General features: G+C 46.6%; 1 long non-coding RNA gene across 1 annotated transcript in view; it reads left to right on the top strand.

Annotated features, from left to right (window-relative positions):
• Positions 1-5002: 5002 nt before the first annotated feature.
• Positions 5003-20502, top strand: part of LOC146050545 (uncharacterized) — an 81220-nt gene continuing 65720 nt past the window's right edge. The window contains exon 1 of the long non-coding RNA XR_014466330.1: positions 5003-5107. This is a non-coding gene — a long non-coding RNA (uncharacterized LOC146050545). The remainder of the gene's footprint in view (positions 5108-20502) is intronic.

Raw genomic sequence — 20502 nt, forward strand, 5'->3', positions numbered from 1 at the left:
GGGAGTGGCCACACAGACCGCGGCACTATGGCCCCACCTCGTGAAATGCGGCATCGGAGCTATTATATAAAATAACCCCTATTATGCTGTAATATTTGAGCAGCACCAGCAGGACAGGAAGCACAGATGTACCAGATTGCTGGCACCGGCTGCTCAGAGAGTTCAGGATAACAGGATTGCAAAGCAGCACTGGCAGGACAGGTAGCACAGATATGCCGAATTGCTGAGCAGCACCAACAGGACAGGTAGCACAGATGTGCCTGATTTCTAGCACCGGCTGGTTAGAGAGTTCATAATAACCGTCTTGCGAATCAGTGCCAGCAGGACAGTTAGCACAGATGTAACGGATTGTGCATCAACACCAGCAGGATAGGTAGCACAGATGCGCTGGATTGCGGAGCAGCACCAGCAGGACAGGTAGCACAGATGCAAATGATTGCAGAGCAGCACCAGCAGAACAGGTAGCACAAATGTACCGGATTGCGGAGCAGCACCAGCAACACAGGTAGCACAGGTAAACTGTAATGCAGAGCAGCACCAGCAGGACAGGTAACACATATGTACTGGATTGCAGAGCAGCACCAGCAGGACAGGTAACACATATGTACTGGATTGCAGAGCAGCACCAGTAGGACAGGTAACACATATGTACTGGATTGCAGAGCAGCACCAGCTGGTCACAGAGGGGGAGATTCTCTAAACTAAAAATGCGGTAAAAACCCGTTATGGGGGTTTTACCGCGTTTTGGGATGCTCTAAGCATCCGACGCCGGGTTACCACGGCGGGGGGGGGGCATCACCAGAAAAATCTGGCGATGCCCCACAGAAGCCTATGGGCTTCTAACGCGCCCCCGCCGCCCCGCACTGTCCCCCCCTCACCTGTGTCCGGGCAGCACAGAGCTGTGCTGCCCGGACCTGTGACCTCCTTCTCCCTGCACTATGATCCTCTTCCGGGTGCAGGGAGGAGGAGAGCCCAGCGCAGCAGCTACGGGTAAGGGAGGGGAGAGCCGCCGGGTCCCCATGGGACCCGCTGACTCTCACCGCAAAGGACAGCTCTTAATGCAAGAGCTGTCCTTTGCCATAATTATCGCATGTTATGAATGCGGTAAGGGGGCGCGGATGTTAGAAACCCCCCCCCCAGAGTACAGGACAGACAGATTGCTGAGCCTCACAGTCAGGGACCAGTAATACATGTGTGTGACACAAACTATAACCAAACAGGGATCTGCTGGCCGGATGTATAAAACAGCCCCACCAATCACCAGGAGATACAAATAGAACACACATAGCAGCACTTCTGGGGGCAGCCAGGGATGGAGCCATGCTCCAGTGACCACGTTGCCTAGCAGCAGGTGGCCCACATACGGTGTGTTGTTCTGCACGTGGGTCTCTGAGTGAAAGCTGCCACGTGGCCCATGAGTCTGACACCGACACACAATTCATGAATTATTGGACTATTTGAAGCTCACCTTGTACTTCAATTCTCTTTCCTTCACCACAAAGTCTAGCTATGGCTCTGGCAGGAAATGATGACAGTTTAATAATATTTGTATTATTATCAGAGCAACAATTGAATTGCTTCAATAGATGCCTATTACTATAGACAGCCAGGTGGCACAATTGAATTCCCCTCAAGGACTTAATTAAAATAAACCCAACCCTCCCTTATTCAACCTATCAGACTGAAAAAAAACATGTGACTTTCCCATAATCCAGCCTCAGCCTCATAGATTATCCAACAAAAGGCCTTCTGTGTCTTCCTGGCTATATTTGGCGGGAAAGAATGGCAGAGGAGCGGCCATCTTGCTGCTTCCCCTTCAATACATAAGGTATGCAAATCATACTCTAATGGGGTCATATACAGGGGCGGATCCAGGAGAAAATTACAGGGGGGGGCACCATGACAGGGGGATGGGAGTGAGCAGTGTTAGTAGTGCCAGTGTGCATTCTCAGAGAGTGAAGCGAGATAGAGAGGAGGAGAGCAGAGAGAGAGTGAAGGAATGGGATTAGAAATAGGCCCTGACATTTTAAGTCCACAGGCCCATTGTGGAGTGAAAAGTGAAGATGGTGTTGTGTGCGCGCCAAAGGCGCGCACCTTTTTTTTTTTGGGGGGGGGGGGGGGGGGCGCGGCCATTCCAAAGGAGGAGTGTCCTTGAGTGTAGTGTACCACACCATATACCACTTTTACACATTATGCAACAAAATAGTGGACCCTATTATACTTGCCGCTTACACATGATGCCAAAAAGAATGAGACAAAATTTCCATAATGCCACATGGATTAAGCCAAAATTCAGATAACGCCACATGGATTAAGCCATAGTATAGATAATGATGTATAAATAGGGACATTGCGCGCCGTCGGCGAGCCAAAAATGTACACAGTAATGCCCATTACACATAATGTCACACACCGTAATACCAATTAAATATAATGTCACACACTGTAATGGCTATTACATATAATGCCAACAAAGTAATTGCCATAAAACACAATACCATACGTTGTGATGCCCATTAAACATAATGCCAATACCAAAATGCCCATTAAACATAATAATGCCTATTACATATTATAACATTTAATTGCTGCTTACCTACATACTTATTGTCAGAGGAATATCACTTGTTGCCAGGGGTTACATGCTTCTTGCCAGGGGTTTTGTTCTTGTTGCCATGCCATGGGATTGATATTTTTTTTTTTTCCAGGGGGGAGCCAGGGTGCATGCTTGTGAAGGGTTCCATTTAAATAGCGCGCCAGCGCTACCCAAATCCACACTTCCGGGTAGCGCTGGCCGCACTCTTCTGTTCTGACAAACACTAGAGGTATAGCAGTACCTCTAGTGACTGTCTCCTATAAGGCGGCGGCAGTGCTGTAGCTAGGTGCCATGGTGCCCGGAGCAAGGGCATGTTTCGCGCCCCCCCATCCCTCTCAATTTGTAGTAGGTGAGGCTCCTGCTCAGTTAAAAGTGGGCATGGACCAACATTACACCACACACCGTAATGCCCATTGCACATTTTAGTGAACTTTGTAATTCCAATTACACATAAGCCCACACATGATGCCCATTACATACTATATAAAACACCGCAATGCCCATGACATACTATATAACACCGTAATCCCCATAACATACTATATAACACTCTGTAATGCCCATTACATACTATATAACACACCGTAAATGCCCATTACATACTATATAACACACCGTAATGCCCGTCACATACAATATAACACACCGCAATTCTCATTACATACTATATAACACATAGTACTGCCCATTACATACTATATAACACACCGTAATGCCCATTACATACTATATAACACACCGTAATGCCCATTACATACTATATAACACACCGTAATGCCCATTACATACTATATAACACATGGTAATGCCCATTACATACTATATAACACACCGTAATGCACGTCACATACTATATAACACACCGTAATGCCCATGACATACTATATAACACACCGTAATGCCCATTACATACTATATATCACACCATAATGCCCATTACACATTTGACACATAAGTGCCACTTACCTACATGCTCGATGCCAAGGGGCTTCATGCTTGACTGAATCTGCTTGGGTGCAGCAGGGTGGGAGGGTGCTTGCAGCAGGGTGGGTGCAGTAGGGTGGGAGGGTTGTGTGTGTCCCCCGCCCGCTCCGCTCGCCCGCGTCTCCATGCTCGCCCACTCCACAGTGTGCCCGGCCGGGAGAGAAATGTGCTCCTATCCTACGTAAAATTCATATCTCCCACTGGACCGCTAGCCAATAGGCGCTCGCGGTCCAGCAGCTGCCAGTTGATTGGCTGCTGGACCGCAAGCGCCCATTGGCTAGCAGTCCAGCAGGAGAAGTGAATTTTATACAGTAGCACATCTCTCTCCCGGCCGGGCACAGCGGGGGTGGGGGCAGCAGAAATAAAAAAAAACGTCTGAAATGACAGGGGGGGCACGTGCCCGGGTTGCCCCCCCCCCCCCCTGAATCCGCCAGTGGTCATATATATATATATATGTATTGGAATAGATGCCTCTGACTTTCTGGATTACATGGATATTTGGCCTTTGCAAGTCATGTTTCCATCATGCATAAATACCCCTTTTCTACTGACATCTAGATCCCTGGTTATTGCGCATTAACCTGGGATTTTGCTCAATGGAAAAAGGTCCATCCGGGTATCTAACCCTGGTCACCTGGCACGACTGGGGTGAGCTTCAGTGTAAACTGGTAACTGTCTGTCCGACTTTGCCGCTTCCTGATGCAAGGATATAATAATGTCATCATCAAACACGGGCACCCAAATGGCAGAATTACAGGAATAACCTAAACAAGGCCCTATACAGGACCCCCAACCCTCTCCAGCATGTGGAGATGTGACATATAAAATGAGGTAAGTACTTTATTAGATATCGCTTCCTGCAAATAATAACATCAGCAAAAAACATGTCTGTCTTCTACATCCTGTTGTTCCCTTGGTAACGTGAACCCTAGAAGCCATTTAATTTCCAGCTCACTCTGTCCCTCACAGTAACTCCCAAAGTTAAATATTAGAGGTTATAAGCACAGGAATGTCAGTTCAGTATATTATATAGATGAACCCGCTCCCTCGTCTTTGTAACACCCCTCCTATCTTGCCGCATCACGGTGCAGGCTGCATAGTCGTCTCCACCTCAGCAGAAGGGTGTAAGGATATAATGTGGAAGAATATTTTAGCCCTGCCTGCAATACATAAATACAGAAGTGTATTGAAGACCAACGTTTCGGGGACTAGCCCCTTTGTCAAGGTGCAAGTGAACAACAGTGTGCATAGCAACATAACAACTTTAAATAGGGGTGAAGGATGAAAACATACCGTGTAGCCCCGTCCTGCGCTGTGTCCAGGAGGAAGTGTGTGTCTCGCTTGCTTGGAGCGCAAGCTGTTTGTTGCTGCTATGGAGACCAGTCAGTGACTGGTCTCCATAGCAGCAACAAACAGCTTGCGCTCCAAGCAAGCGAGACACACACTTCCGCCGGGACACAGCGCTTCACTTCCGATTAGACCGCGTCCAAATGTGAGATCCCCGACGGCGCAGGACAGCGCTACACGGTATGTTTTCATCCTTCACCCCTATTTAAAGTTGTTATGTTGTTATGCACACTGTTGTTCACCTGCACCTTGACAAAGGGGCTAGTCCGGGCTAATCCCCGAAACATTGGTCTTCAATACACTTTTTTGTTGAAAAAACCCATTGAGTTCCGCTGTTTGGCTGCTTGCTAAGCAGAGTCCTTCTATCCATTTGTATCCAGAAGGCACCAGGGTAGTTGCCTTGTATCAGTGGAGTGCCGGACCACCATTTCTTATATATATATATATATATATATATATATATATATATGGCAGGGACAGCATCTTTACACATTAAAGTTATGTGGAAGGTCAAGATTTTAGAGCAAGAAAACTGATGTGATCAAGGTTGGGCTGATTAGCAGCACCTGTGCTCTCCTGATATAAGTGTTTCCAGGGCAGAGGGTCATTGCTCTTGAAGGTGGAATAGCTGCACAGGTGATAGGCCGGGGTGTTGGCTATGGTGGAACTTTCTGAAGAGTTTGTACTATGCTGTGACACCTGGATGCTGCAATGCTGTAACCATTCTTGCTTATGCTGATCACCTGGTATGCTGTTTACCTGCTACAAAATAAAGACCAAGACTTATTTTATCCAGTGTATGTGATATACATACATACATACATACACACACACACACACACACACACACAAAAGAGATAGACACCTTCCAAAATACCTCTACTTAATTCCAGTCTCCTGAAAGAATTATTTTTAAATCTCAATTTCATCAGGCACAAAGCACTTTCTGCTGCTCTCCGCAGACTCGCTATAATCCTCCCACGTCCCCCACTTCAGAACTGCAGTTAAGATAAAGGTGATGGAGCGTTTTTTAATTGCAGCACAGCCAGTTATAAATCTCCCCCCCCCCCCCTCCTCTCCCTGTGCTGGAGGGTGCGCTGCGAGGGAGGGCGACTGATTCAGAGAACCATTTCAATAAAGTCATATCTTATAAGTTAAGGGGAGGTGATCCAATCTGATGTGAAAGCCAAACGAGGGAACAAGTACAGAAATGATTGTTGTGCGCTTTGAAGGACTGAAAAATCAAATGGAATGAAATTCTGCAGTTTGGGGCCTTGCCGTCTGTTCCTGGCTTACTGCAATGTATGACCTGTTCATAGTTAATGAATCTGCATTTCCTATTAAATGAAGGCAGCAAACATCATTATAACTCTACACCCTACACTGGCTACCTGTAAAACAGTGAATCATTTTCAAGATTGGCTTACTCACTTTCAAAGCCCTACATGACCAGGGCCCAAGGTATCTGCAGCAGCTTCTGATTCCATACTGTCCTATTCGATTACTACAATCTATTGAAGGAGGACTAGTAACAGTACCCAGAATCTCCCTGAATTCATCTGGGGGTCGAGCTTTCAATTTTGTTGCTCCAACTCTATGGAACTCTCTTCCTCGCACATTGCGAGAAGCCCCCACTGTAGAATCCTTGAAAAATCGACAAAAGACGTAACTTTTTACTCAAGCATTTTACTGATATCTACTGTAAAGCTTGTTGTGTATTTTGAGCTGTAAAGACAATTGTAAAGCACTTTCCTATTGGGAGAAAAGTGGTATACAAATATTATTATTATCATGACCCTGCCCTGAGCAGGCAGGTTAATGCCTGCATTTGGACGGGCCCTCCTAGCATTTCTATAGGCACACCCACCGTTTTTGTAGGCTGGGGATCCACCCCCTTCCCCCGTCCCTGAACTTACGATAGCTCATACTTGCCTATTTTAGATTTCGGGAGGCTGACGGCCATTCCGTGAGGGTAGGCAAGCCTGCGATAGCTGCTTAAGCCTTTTTTATTTTTTTATTAACCCTTTAGCTAATAGCCAGAGCCTGGTGCCAATATACCCATCTGAAATAAAGTAGGGTTTACCCACCTGCGGCACAGAAAGCCAAGGGAACTTGTTCTCATGGTTTCTGATGGCGTAGCCCAGTACACATGCAGCTGACACTTGGTTTATTAAATGAGAAATTGAAATAACTTTTTATAAGACATTTATGTCACCCACCTCTCTGCCTGCCCATAATTCTACACCTTTGTTGAATAGCAAAGTAATAAAACACAGTAGGATAAAAACATTTCATTTGGATTTGAGTGGTGAGGATCTTGTAGCGTTCTGTCATTCCCCTATCAGAATCTGCCACCAGGGTCGGCAGAAGAGGGGAACAGACCTGCATTGGCGCGCCACTGGGAAACCATTCATTCTGTGTTGAACAACAAGCAGTTGGATGTAATTTCACATCTAATACATGTAGAATAGTTTTAATATTTCTGCCGAAGGTTGGGGGAAGAAAAACATAAAGAGAGGGAAGATGAGAGAGATAATAAATTGGGTCAAGAGGCCCAAATAGCAAGACAAAAAAGTAGATGGTTTAAAATTCCTGAAGCCACATGTATAATAGTAAATAAAACCTAAGAAAAAACTAAGAAAATAAAAAACATTGCACCAAGTGAAGTAAGGATTTAGAATTCAAGTATATCAGCAGATGGTCAATCCTTGGAACCTGGCTCTACTAACAAGTCACTGATTCCTCATGGAATCATGCTACTTCCTGGTTAAATCCAACGCGTTTTGTCTTCAGACTTCATCAGAGGTATAACAGTGCTGTATAAATGTATTGTTTTACAATTTCATATATAAACTTGTCAAGTGGTGGTATATTCATCAGATGCTTCACTTTTATATTTTTTATGTTCAGATAAACCGAATTGTGCTTCCTTTCTCTTCCCGAAATCACCAAAAGTAATAAGCATTCATTTCCATGACTTTTCCAAGGTTCCCTATGCTAGAGTAAAACTTTTTTGTTCTTTTACTATTACTATGGATTATTAAATTTAATTTACTGCTTTTATAAAATGTATTTGAGGCCCTCAAATCAGGTTCTGGTGTATAGGTATCTCTGTATCAGTGTCTGATCTTATGCAATTCCTTGGCATAATTCGAGCCACTAGCACAGCTGGGATTTGAAACTAGATAGCCGAAGGCTTAGAGGTTACCAGGAGATGAATAAACAAGGATCTAATACTAACTTCATGTGGTTGACAGGGACCCAGAGCATGGAAACAGGGTCTAACCCACTGGTTTTCATCAGGGACTTCTGCAAGGGGTTTTGGGCTTTGTGGCACAAGATGGGCAGTTCATGGCCCCCTGTCTGGGTCACTTGGAGCCAGCACTTAAAGGACTGGAAGAGATGATAGTATGGGAGAGTTTTGGAAACTGGTACAGACAGTAACTGGAATTAATGATAAATAGTATTGGGCTGCAACCGATGATCATATGAAAAATGAGTATCAGATGGAACTGATGGTATCAGCTCGGAACTGATGGCATTGGATTGCAACCGATGTTGAGACAATATTGGACTGGAACCGATGATGTCACACTGGAGCTGATTGTATTGAACTGGAACCAATGGTATCAGATTGGAAATGATGTTGACATGACATTGGGTTGGAATCGATGGTATCAGACTTGATCCGATGATAAGACCATGTCGGTCTGGAGACAATGTTGGGATGATATCAGACTAGAACCTTTGATATCAAACTGGAACCCATGTTGAGACAATATTGGACTAGAACCGATGGTATCAGACTGGAACCGATGTAGGATCATAATTGCAGAGATCCAAAGTATAAGCAAGAAAAATACTCAAAGCTATAGTCTGAGATCAAAGATGGCCGACTGATGCTGTGTGATTTGTGGCACAGACAACCCATGAGCATTGCTGGTGCATCTCATGGTTTCATATCTGTGGAGAAGACCAGATTGGCTGTTACTGGCAGCTGATCACCACAATGACTGGGATTGGTGAGAACCTTATCAGATGATGCAATCAGGATGGCAATGTTGCTGATTTGGCAGGAACTAGGCCATGAGGTACTGTACACCAACCCCACAAGCAAAGTCCTGCCCTCTACTAGTACAGTATGTACTGTATCCCTAATATAAATTCTAGCCATGCAGCACCTGGGTATCCACACCAGCGCACCGGGTTCTCACCAGCTACCGGACAGGTAAGAAAACCATCTCTGATTCCAAGGTCTCTCATAGGAGCTGTGATACCACCACTACACACAGAGATGAAGGATTCTGACCAAATCCGTTACCGCACAGCACATGTTGATGTATTAGTCTATCCCCATTCTCTGTCTCTACATGTAAAAGCGATGGAAGCTTCTGTCTCCTACATAAACCATTGGAAGACATGATTGTACAATGCGCACAGGAGCATTAAGCTGCCATGTCGCCTTCCTCTGTCACCTCTATTATGATTAACCTTTCAGTTTAGAAGTATTCCTGCCCTTGATACAGATAAAGGATTCCTATGTACAGTCGCCCATTGGCGTCCGGATTAAACCTTATCTGAGCGGATAAAAGATAGAATCCGCAACAGAGTATTCTGTATCTGAGGAATATGCAGCCAGACACTGACTGTCCACAGATAAGAGAGGTCAGAGACTTGCGCACTTACATCACTTACGTGTAATCACCTTCACCCCACCTGAATGCAGCTCAGCCCTGCACCAGTAGGGGGCAGACACGTACTGCACCTGCTCCCTAATAATTACTGGGCCTTTGTGCCTGACTTTCACTGATGAAGAATCACTAACAGGCGGGAAATGGGGCAGAAGTTCGCTGTCTAATCTTTTGCACATAATGTGCTCATTAGGTGGAAGCTCAGGTGCGTTTTCCACCTCATTGGCCGCACTCTACAGTTCCTTGAAACTCTTCAGCATTAGTCTATTAAATTAGTATTTTCACGGGAAATGCTAAATCGAGAGACTGATCGTTGGATTAATTAAGCCAATAATGTGCTTATTTTTGAAGCTGTAGAAAATATATTTTGAAGGGGAAATACACGTTTTCTTTTGTGTCTCACTGATATCCCCATAAGGGTAAACTTACTAAAATGGGAGTTCTATTGAAGATGGAATGTTGCCCATAGCAACCAATCATATTCTATCTATTATGTTAAAGAAGGTGGCAAATAAATAAGAAGTAGAATCTGATTGGTTGTTATGGGCAACATCCCATCTTCAATATAATTAACATCTTAGTAATTTTACCCCTTAGTGTACAGAAAGCCCCTAAGCCTGATACCTACAGTCCAATCTTTGTAAATGGCTAGAAGAACTTTGAACCAATAAACTTAACTTGCCATAAAATGCCATTAGTTTACCGATATCTTCTGACATGGGAAATAGAACGAACAAGGAATGTTCTTAACCCTCTGAGTGCCAAGTGAATTTGTCAAAACCGGCGTGAAAATTGTCAAGCAAACATTTATATCCATCATAATGACCTGCAATGTCACCTTATATAGGAAACAATCCTTTTTTACACAACATTTTTTATTTGAATTTTTATAACAAATGTGAGTGATGCCGGCATTTTTAGTGGATATTTTGAACATCGCTCAGAGATGTTGGGACTGAAAGGATTAAATTGCAATAAATCCAGGGTCTCAAAGTGGAATGTTAGGAGAGGAGGGGCCTTGTGAATTCTCCGTCCAGGCAGTGGTGGCACCATTGTCAGTGACATCTGTTGCAGCCATAATAACCCAGAGGATTCCTAAAACGAGGCATGGTCTTATGTGGCCCTGATGACATCACTAAGGGACGCATGGTCTGAATATGGCCCTGATGACATCACAAAGGGAGGCTTGGTCTCATATGGCCCTGATGACATCACTAAGGGTGCATGGCTTAGCAGGAGGAATCCCGCATGACTTTGGAGACTCCTTCTCAGTGGCGGGAACCGGAATCCAGATGATAGGTATACAGTGAGCATGTCAATACCATATGGTCAACATGCACTGTCGACATTGACAAAAGGTCAACAAAAGCAAAAGGTCCACATGACAATGGTCGGTACATGAAAAATGTTTTTCACAATTTTTTTTACCCTTTTGATGGACTTTACATTACACATTACAGGTGGCTGGTAAAATTACAAACATATTAGGAGATCATTTGTGAGGTGGGCCCCGAGATTTTGGCTCCCTAGGGGCCACCACAGGGTTTGATCTGGCACTGATCCAAACACTGGGAGCAGCAGTTGTTTTCCTGTCCTGATAAAAGGTTTCTTCTTATCCAATCACCTTTCTCCTGGGCAGAGGGGTGGTGACCGTTCTCAGCAAACTCACTCATTAAATATCTAGTACTGTAGCGTTAATGTTCTGACTTCTCCACAAGTAACAATGACAAAAGTCACAAAACTAATACATTTCATTTTTTCCCTGAAGTTGATTGTTTCTTTATGGTGGAAAGTTTCCCAGCTCAGGGTTAGAGGGTCCTCCGCGCATCGGATGACCTCCCAGCTGCAGAAAATAACAGTAATGCAGGAAAAGACAGCGGCAGATGAGATCATATCAGGTTTCATCCAGGAGTATTGTCATGCCAGGCCGGCGTGTCGCTCGCCCGCAAAGCAGATGGCAAATACTTTCATCGAGGTTTATCCATTTCTAGATATTGCAGGTCACATATGGAGCAAACTCTCCTCACATTCAGCAGACAAACGTTTAAATGGAACACTGGCTTCTACGAGGGAAAAAAGATGGACTGACACTGTCTATATATTTATAAATTTAAAGTGAAATCCAAGTATTAGGCTTTATTCAGACCCGATCGCACGGCTGGGCGATTATCTATAGACTGCATGCGTACAGCTTGTAGTCTGCATGCGTGAGGCCATCCGGGATAAAATCCTGACAGTTTTTTTATCGCTGGTTGTGGGAAAGTTGATTGACAGGAAGCCGGCGTTTGTGGGTGGTGACCACCTGTTTTGTGGGAGTGTCAGGGAATACACAGGCGTGCCCAGGTGTTTGAAGGGGAAGTCATGTGACGTCAAATCAGCCTGTTTCTATCGCAGCCGCTGATTAAAGGTGCCCATACAAAATGTGACTCCTCCCCTTGTTGTATCCAATCCCCTCCAGCTGCCCCCCAGGACCCTCCCTGGGCAGCAGGATCGAATGCAATGCATCGCATGCGGTTGACCTTTCTCTGCTGCCGGGAGGAGGTTTTACATGCAGCATGTATGATCTCCGGCTGCGAATGGATTTGCAGCTAATCGCCGATCCAGCTATTTTCTCAGGCCGTGCTAATCAATTCCCAGCCCTGCATGGGGCAGAATATCACTCTGGCGGTGCGGCATATACCTGATCATAGGACTCCATCACTGTGCGATCAGCTCTGAATTAGGCCCATTGTATCTCTGTAATGTACTAAGGGTGAGATGTACTAATCCTTGAAAAGTGATAAAATGGAGAGTGATAAACCACCAACCAATCAGCTCCTACCTCTCATTTTTCAAACACAGCCCGTGACATAGCAGGTAGGAGCTGATTGGCTGTTGGTTTATCACTCTCCATTTTATCACTTTTCAAGCTTAGTACATCTGGCCCTCTGGCAATACCCTATAGAAGCCTACAGACTTACAGTATTTCTGCATCGCTGCTGTCAGAGGCACAGGCCATTGCTTACAATCTCTATCCTTTGACAAGATGTATCAGCTTTGTGATCCTCGGGAAGGTGCTGACACAGGTCCACCCATGTCAGGTGGAATTAATGACCACATAATGGCGCCTCTTCTTCATCTATATAAATAGGATGCAGGCAGGAAGCCCTCAGCTGATTTTCTGGCCCTAGCAGCGCAGGACATCTGCAGCCTATCATCTCCAGTGCGGCTGTGCCGGGCCAGTCAATCTGTGACAGCTGTGCCTGGCAGGCAAATGGCCACCTCCTCAGAGGATCACGGCCCGGCTTCCAGGCAAGGTGCAGACCCTTGTAGAATTACATTTAACAAGGCTGCAATTTGTCAGCTCTGGGTGGCACTCGTAGGGATGAATAAGGAGGTAATACTGTACCTCAGGTCCTCGGTGCTGGATTTACATGGCGCAGTCATCAATATTTTATCATGTTAAAGCATGGCAAATCCATCTGTGCTGTGATATCTGTAATAACCTCGTGTTCCACCTTGCAGTGATACAGGGTAATACTGTCATTGTGAATGGCTGATATTATTATGCTGTATGTAAATCCTTTCATAAATACAAGTGGCAAAGCTAAACGGAAGAGAAATGCTGGTTTAATGCCCTCGCTGTGCACTTTGGGGAACTGTATCGACGTGTGAAATATTTCAGGCTTGGGGGGAGCTAAAGTTAGGTTGTGATAGGGGGAGGTTAGGGTTAGGCTGTGGGAGGGGACGGTTATACCCCTTTCACATTGCACCTAATTACTGGGTTCATGCCGGTTTCTTGCAGGTTCGACCCGGTAATTGGTGCAATGTTAAAGGGGTTACCGGGTCTCGCAAATGGGTAGCAACATGGCAATACGAACCAGTAAAAAAGAAGGGTTCTTACCGGTTCGTTGTCTTGTTGCTTTATGGTGTGAATGGGTTAATCAGGTCGAGCGACCCGTTTCCCATTCATACTATAGGGGAGGCAGTGCTTGGAGCAGCGCCAGCTCTAATGAACGCCACAGATGCCGCTCTGCCGCTCTGCTCTGATGACATCAATATTGCAGGTTCGCTGATGCGATGTGAACAGACCACAAATGCAGGGACGGTTAGGGTTAGGCAATCCATGGTTGCTTACCCTCCAGCATCCTGTGGGAGACTCCAGTTTCAGTCAGAAATTTCCTGCTGCCCAGCTTTGTATTTCAAATCTCCTAGATTCTTCAAATTCCGCCAAGTGTTTTAACAAGGTACTGTACAGGTGGGAGACATTCTTCACAGGAAGAGGAGCAGCAGAACAGAGGACATGCACTGAAACTAGAGGGGGGAAGATTCAGGGGAAATTTGAGGAAGAATCACTTCACAGAAAGAAGTACTGTACTGTACTGAGTGAGCGGAAAAGAAATATCACAGCCAATATATAGGGGTGTATTTAATGCTGCCGGCGAGGGGGTTAAATGGCGGGGTTTGCTGAAAACCAGCAATCCTCGCTGTTTAACCCCCGTGCCGGCCGCTCACCCTATTCAACACGCCGGGGTAATCATCGCTGTCAGAGGACAGCGAGGATTCCCCCAAACAGCGAGGCTCATGGCTATTGCAGGGAGCCCGCTGCATTTAGCTGCAAGCCTCGCTGTTTTAGTGGCCGCGTACGCCGTTTCCCCCTCACTCCAAAGACCTAGCCAGGGGAAAATGGCGTGTGCAGGGGGTCAGTTGAATACTGACCCTGCGAGCTGTGACAGTGAGCAATCAGCACTGCTCCCTGTCACTTCTTGAAGAAAGCATCGAATACACCCCATAGTTGCAAACACGAAACCCCATATTAGTCAGCAATGTTAGAATAAATACTTTGTAATATTTTGTTAGTTACTAATGTGATATAGAAAGATATTGATACAACAAGCATTTAAGCATAGACACGCCCATATGTTGAGGTAGACACGCCCTTTGGGCAGAGTGGGACACGCCCCCCTCAACGGTGCCCTGCATACTACTGTAATCTTCCTAATTCTAGTTTTCAAAAGTAGGCAAATACTCCCGCACACTGCACCCCCACTCCCTGCCATACTCTTTACATACGCAATAGCTTGTCATTTGGCCACGCCGCTCACACAACCCTAAAACAAGTTGTGCATGTTAAGTTTCATCCCCTGAGCACATAAGAGGTTCTCCTTTGTTACGTGTATAGATTTTTGCATCCAGTATCTGTGTGTGTTCCTGTAAATCAGCCCCCAGCGTGTCGCAGCTACGGTGGCACGCGGTGGGTTACTCCCCTGCAGCACTAAATGCGTTTAATGTTATTTCGATTTCTGGGCAGCGATTCCCCAGCTGCAAGATCTTCTGACAATCACCGAACACTCATCCTTGTTTATTATCTCCTTCCTCTGCCTCTGGCATAAATCTACAGTGTATTTTTATTCTAAGTGCCCTCCACTCAAGCACAAAATATGCACGAGACGACACACCTGCGCCGGTTCCTGCCTATTCCTGCTGCTTGCTGATTTTGATTACTGTCTTAGATTCATATTGTGCTTTGTACGTTCCAAGCATCCAGCCTGCATCAGATCGTCCCTCACACAGCACTGGCACAGACGCCGCACACACGCCAAGGTCACCTTTCCCAAGATGCTGCATGCGGAACGATAGAATCCCAACTTTAATACAGGATGATGGGGAGAGGAGGCTTATTGCAGAGGTGTCTTTCACAAATGCACAGAAGGAATATCTGTAATCTGGAGCAGTGGTGTGTACCTTATGTATCACCAGGTGCCCCTCCACCTGCAGTACGGTGATTCTGGGAAGTGTCAGGTATTGCTGCTGTGCGTAGTGTACATGTGGTAAGAGTCACTGCAGGTACAAGCGTTAAGCCGCTTTGTTATGCTAAGGGGAGCACCTGATGTTAGTAACCTCAAATCACTTTTCTGGATGCTTAATTCCAACATTTCCAAAGAGGAAAGTTCTTGCATTATGCTAAAATTACTGCAAAGTTCTTTCTTTAGGTTACTAAAAATGATTAATTCCCTTCATTATTCATTCATGCATGCTAACCCGCCCCCAGCGCATAACCGCAAGCCTCGACCCACTGCCTAAACCTTAACCATACCCCCTCACTGCTTAACTCTCCCTTCCCCTCAGCCTAACCCTAAACTAGCTCTCTCTGCAGCCTAACCCCCCCCCCCCCTCCGCAACGTAACTCTAACCAGTGCCGTCATACTTACGTCAAGATTCTAGTGTCGGCATTATGACCAGTGTCAGAGTTCCAGTCTTCTGACCAGTGTTGGGATTTTGGGGCCTGTATTCCAGCTGTTGGTTTCTCAAACACTGGTTTGCCGCCGGCAGTAGAACATACAACACTAACACACCAGGTAATGAGGGGCAGTTACAATGACGTTGTGTTGAGAACATTTTTTGGGGGGGGGTGAAGTGATCCATTTTCTTATATAATAGCCCAGAACTGTCAATCTGTGAGTGTGTGTATAACGCTGTGCGGAGTCATAGAGTGAACTCCGCCCCCCGCCCAGCTATATATGAAGAGACCCAGAAGTAGCACCTGGATCCCTGGCCTGCAGCATGGCCACCCATCCAGTCTACCTGCCCCCCATGAGTACTATTGTGCTTCCTCCTAGCACTGCTCGGGGACAGGTGGCCAGAGTTCTGCACTGAATTTCTGTCATTTCCAGCCAGTGGCCATCTTGGATGGGGAAGTGTGTACAGCTGTAGACTATGCCATCAGCGTTTTTACAGCTTTTCCCGCCGCCTGTGTGCCTGCCTGTGGAGGTGTCCCACCCCTGTGAGTACTATTGTGCTTCCTCCTAGTGGTGCTCGGGGGATGGCCTGCCGGACGAACTTCTGACCTGGCTTTCTATCATTCCCGGGAGGTGGCCATCTTGGATGGGGCAGTGTGTACAGCTGCGAACTATGCCTGCCATCAGCTCACTGCTCCCTCTCCCTCCTGAAACACCAGGCATCCTCCAACACTGTGGCACTGTCTCAGTGCCCCCCTGGCTGGAAATCCATCTAGGCTCCTGACCACCATTCACTTCTGCAGAATAATTAAATAATAATAATAAAAAAAATTAAAAACAATATCACAAAGTCCCAGATATGGCCTAATATACTGCACTACTATACTAACTGATTTACCAGATGGAGACTGCAGCCCCTCCAGTGAAAACCCCCACATCCACCTGTGAAAACACCACACCAGCCCCTCCTGCACCCCCATTATTTCCCAACCTGCCCCTCCCGCACAAACCATATTTCACACAACAAAGGGGTTCACAGATTAAGGTTGTGGAGCCCCTTACAACTCTGTGAAGAGCGCCCATAGGGCGCGATGAATCACCTAGTTAATGCAAATAAAGGCCCTAATGGCAAGTTACCCAACATACATAACTGTACCTTATCCTAATTAAAGGCTCCAGGAGCCATATGGAAATCACATTTCTCAACATGTTATTTGAAAAAACGGTGGTAAAATGACGGATGGCAGCTGATCAATGACGATTCGTCCTATGCCAACAAGAATGCAGCCAGCTGCGGTGACTACCTGGCTGTAGCAGGGAGGCTGCAGCTGGTTGGACTGATGGATTCCTGCCACCTTGTCAGGCCAACCAGGCACCAGCACCTGTACAATGCAGTTGATAGACACTGGGCCCGATGCCTGCGCAGTAGTAGTGACGGTACTGCGCAACCACAAAAGACTGGCTTCTATAGTCTGCGCCAACTGCCAAGCTGCGACATCGCCGCTCAATGCTTTTCTATGAGCCGTAGGAGCGAATCAGAGGCAGGCACATGGCAACGTGATCACGATAAGCACTAGGAAGTCGCACATGGCGATTGGTGAAGCAACGATGAATGTAGATACATCTGTACATCTCTTATTCCCATTCATTTTTCAGCAGAATTCTGCTAAATGCATAAACTATGGGATTATGATGAGTCAATTCCCAAATCTTTTACTAATTATTCCGGTCATTTCTGCCCCCCAAACTGTACAACTATATCATTGTCAGCCGGAAAATGGATTCAGAGCCTGCGGGATGCCATTACTTGTATACATCAAATCGTTTTACTCACCCGTTGCAAAATCCAAATAAAAACGTGAAATGCTTCATCCAAATTCCCTCTCACAAGGTCATCGGCAGCCTGACGGAGAGAATCCTGTGTGTTTGGCGCACGATGGGAGGAGAACACAAGACTTTTACCAGGGGAATAACACAATACATTGGAAACGTCTGTTCCCTTCAAGTTGTTTTGTAGATTATCATCTGTGTGCGTTCAAAGCCCATTCACAGACACATCCTAGCAATCATTGTCATGATGTTACCAAAACTTCAAACAATCTCATTAAAATTCTAATATGTGAGTTTTACTGCAAAATAAACAGCGCCGGCGTTGCCTCTGTAGGAAGATGCTGAGCTGAGGACATGTGTCTGGACAATTGTACCTGGATTTATGTTTCAGGTATGTTGTACCGTATATTATATATAATATATATATATATATACTGTATATACACAGGGCTACCACAAGGAATTATGGGGCCTGGGACTGATTCCCCCCCCCCCTTCACTTACCGCCCGACTCAGCTGGTCCCGAAGCACAGCCTGCATGACGGCCGGGGCCAATTAAAATGCAGCATCGGCGGGTGAGCCAAGCACTGGCTTGGCTAACGGTACACAAGCTCTGATTGGCTCAAAAGCTGCTGCAGCATTTTAATTGGCCGCCTACTTCCTGCATTGAAGAAGCCAGGCTGTGCTTCGAAACCTGCAGAGGACCGAGCCCAGTGCAGGCAGCACATAGCGGAGGGTTGCTGTGGGCAAAATGAGCTGCCCGGGGCCTTCCAGAGGCCAGGGCCTGTGACACCTGTACCCACAGCACCCCCTGTAGGCCGCCCTGTATATACGTGCTTGTATATGCAGTAATTGGTAAGTCACAGGGCCGGACTGGCACTTCTGGCAAATTCCAGAGGGGCCAGATGGGATGATTTTCCACTCCAAGGTTTAAGCCCCGCCTCCAGTTTAAGCCCTCTCTCCTGCAAGCTGGGACCAGTGGTGTTCGCATGCTCGACGCATGCGTGCGTGCATGTGCCTGTTGCGTGCGTGCACAAATGCCAAGGCCTATTCGATCACCCAGTCCATCACGTGGCAAGTCATATACACTCCAAAGGGCAGATTCGCCCCACAAAAGGTTTCCTGTGTATTGCGAGAACTTTATCAATGGAGAGAAAATAATCACATTCTCAGCCTTTGGGCACAGAGAGGGACCTTTTGAATCCCTCTCTGGTAATTTGTGCGGAAAGCCAACCGTAGCATTGTATAGGCAAAGTAATGTTTATATACATGGATGACGAATAGTGTTACTCCACAATCAGCTCCTATGATTCCATTTATTATATCAGAGTAAAAGTTTTGTGATGCAGACGGCTGAGGTTATATCCTGATGGCAGCACTCCCCCTAGTGACGCTTCCTGGCCTTCATGTCGTCCTGTTAGCTGTTATAGTTGTCAGCATATATAGTACAGTTAAGTATATACAGGGGTTAAAGTGAGGGGGGACGGGGTGGAACTGAGTTCCACCACCTCTAATGGTGAGGTGGAACATTTTAACCTCCACATTGGCCCTGCACAGTAATTCTCACAGATAAGCATTCTAGTTTGCAGGGGGATCCCCAAAACACTACCATTAGCCCTGTCTCTGCCTAATGGGGGGAGGGGAGGGGGGGAACTAGGTGGCATAGAGAAATGAGTTCCCCCACCTCTGCATGACCACTTTAAGCCCTGAGTATATATACTATATATATATATATATATATATATATATATATATATATATATATCAGCGATTAGGTCTGTTGCAGTTTTGAAAAAGTTTGCAAAACTGCAACTGGCAGCAGTAGTGTGCGGGGGAGGGGGGGGCAAGTATGCCCTACTCGCCGGGTCCCTCCATACAATGTGTCCACAAAACTTTCCGGCACATCTCTAAAGTATGAGTGTTTTGCTACTTAGGGTCGCAGAAAGCTGCGTGTGATGTCACGTAGCCGCCACAGTCCATCCCTGGAGCATCCCGGAGATGCCTGTTTTTCCAGGCTGCTCCCAGAAAATGCTTGGCGTGCCACCCAAAGTTCTGTTGCTGCCCCCATTGCCTCTATGCCGCTCCGCCGCGTTGTCATCACCACCTCCATCAGAACTTAGGTGATCGCAGTTTAAGTGTTTGCGCGCATGTGCTGGTTTGTTAACGGATCTGAATTATTACCTTATATTGGCATTGACCCAGGGCCGGTGCTAGGGTGTCCGGCGCCCTCCTGCAAACCATAAATTTTGCGCCCTTTCACATTGCCATTGCAAAAAGCTGCAGCCTGATTGTGGGAGCATATGCAACATGCGATCCTATGGAGGATCTCGGGTGCATGTACATGTATGCATACACCATCTCCAGGGGCGGGCTGGGCCGGGGGGCAGAGTGCCATGTGCCCCCCCGGGCCGCTCAATCTATTTGTGTGCGGCCGTATGTTTCCAAGGCTGCTGCTGCAGCCACGGCTGACCAGTCTCCGACTGGTCTTCAGAAACATGGCCGCCGGCGTGCAGGAGGCCGCTACAGAGAGTGGGGCAGTGAACTCTCTGAGGAGCTCAGTCCTCTGTGGCTGCCAGCAGCTGCTGCGCCTGTGTCACACTGCATTACAGGCAGCAGCACGGACAGCACAGAGGATCCCTCCCTACTCCTGGTCAGCGTCCCTGCAAGGATCAGAAAAGGGGCGGGGCTAACGCCCGGAGGGGGCGAGGCTACACGACTGTCTATTGGAAATGGAAGGAGATGATGAGCTGCCAGCCTGAAGTGCCCTGAACTAGTAAAGTAAAATGTGAGTGTACTTTAACTGGTGTGGGCATGTGCACAAGCAGCGCTACTAGTG

This window comes from Crinia signifera, chromosome 12 (genome assembly GCF_055691185.1).
Source record: "Crinia signifera chromosome 12, ASM5569118v1, whole genome shotgun sequence".
NCBI classification, from domain to species: Eukaryota; Metazoa; Chordata; class Amphibia; order Anura; family Myobatrachidae; genus Crinia; species Crinia signifera.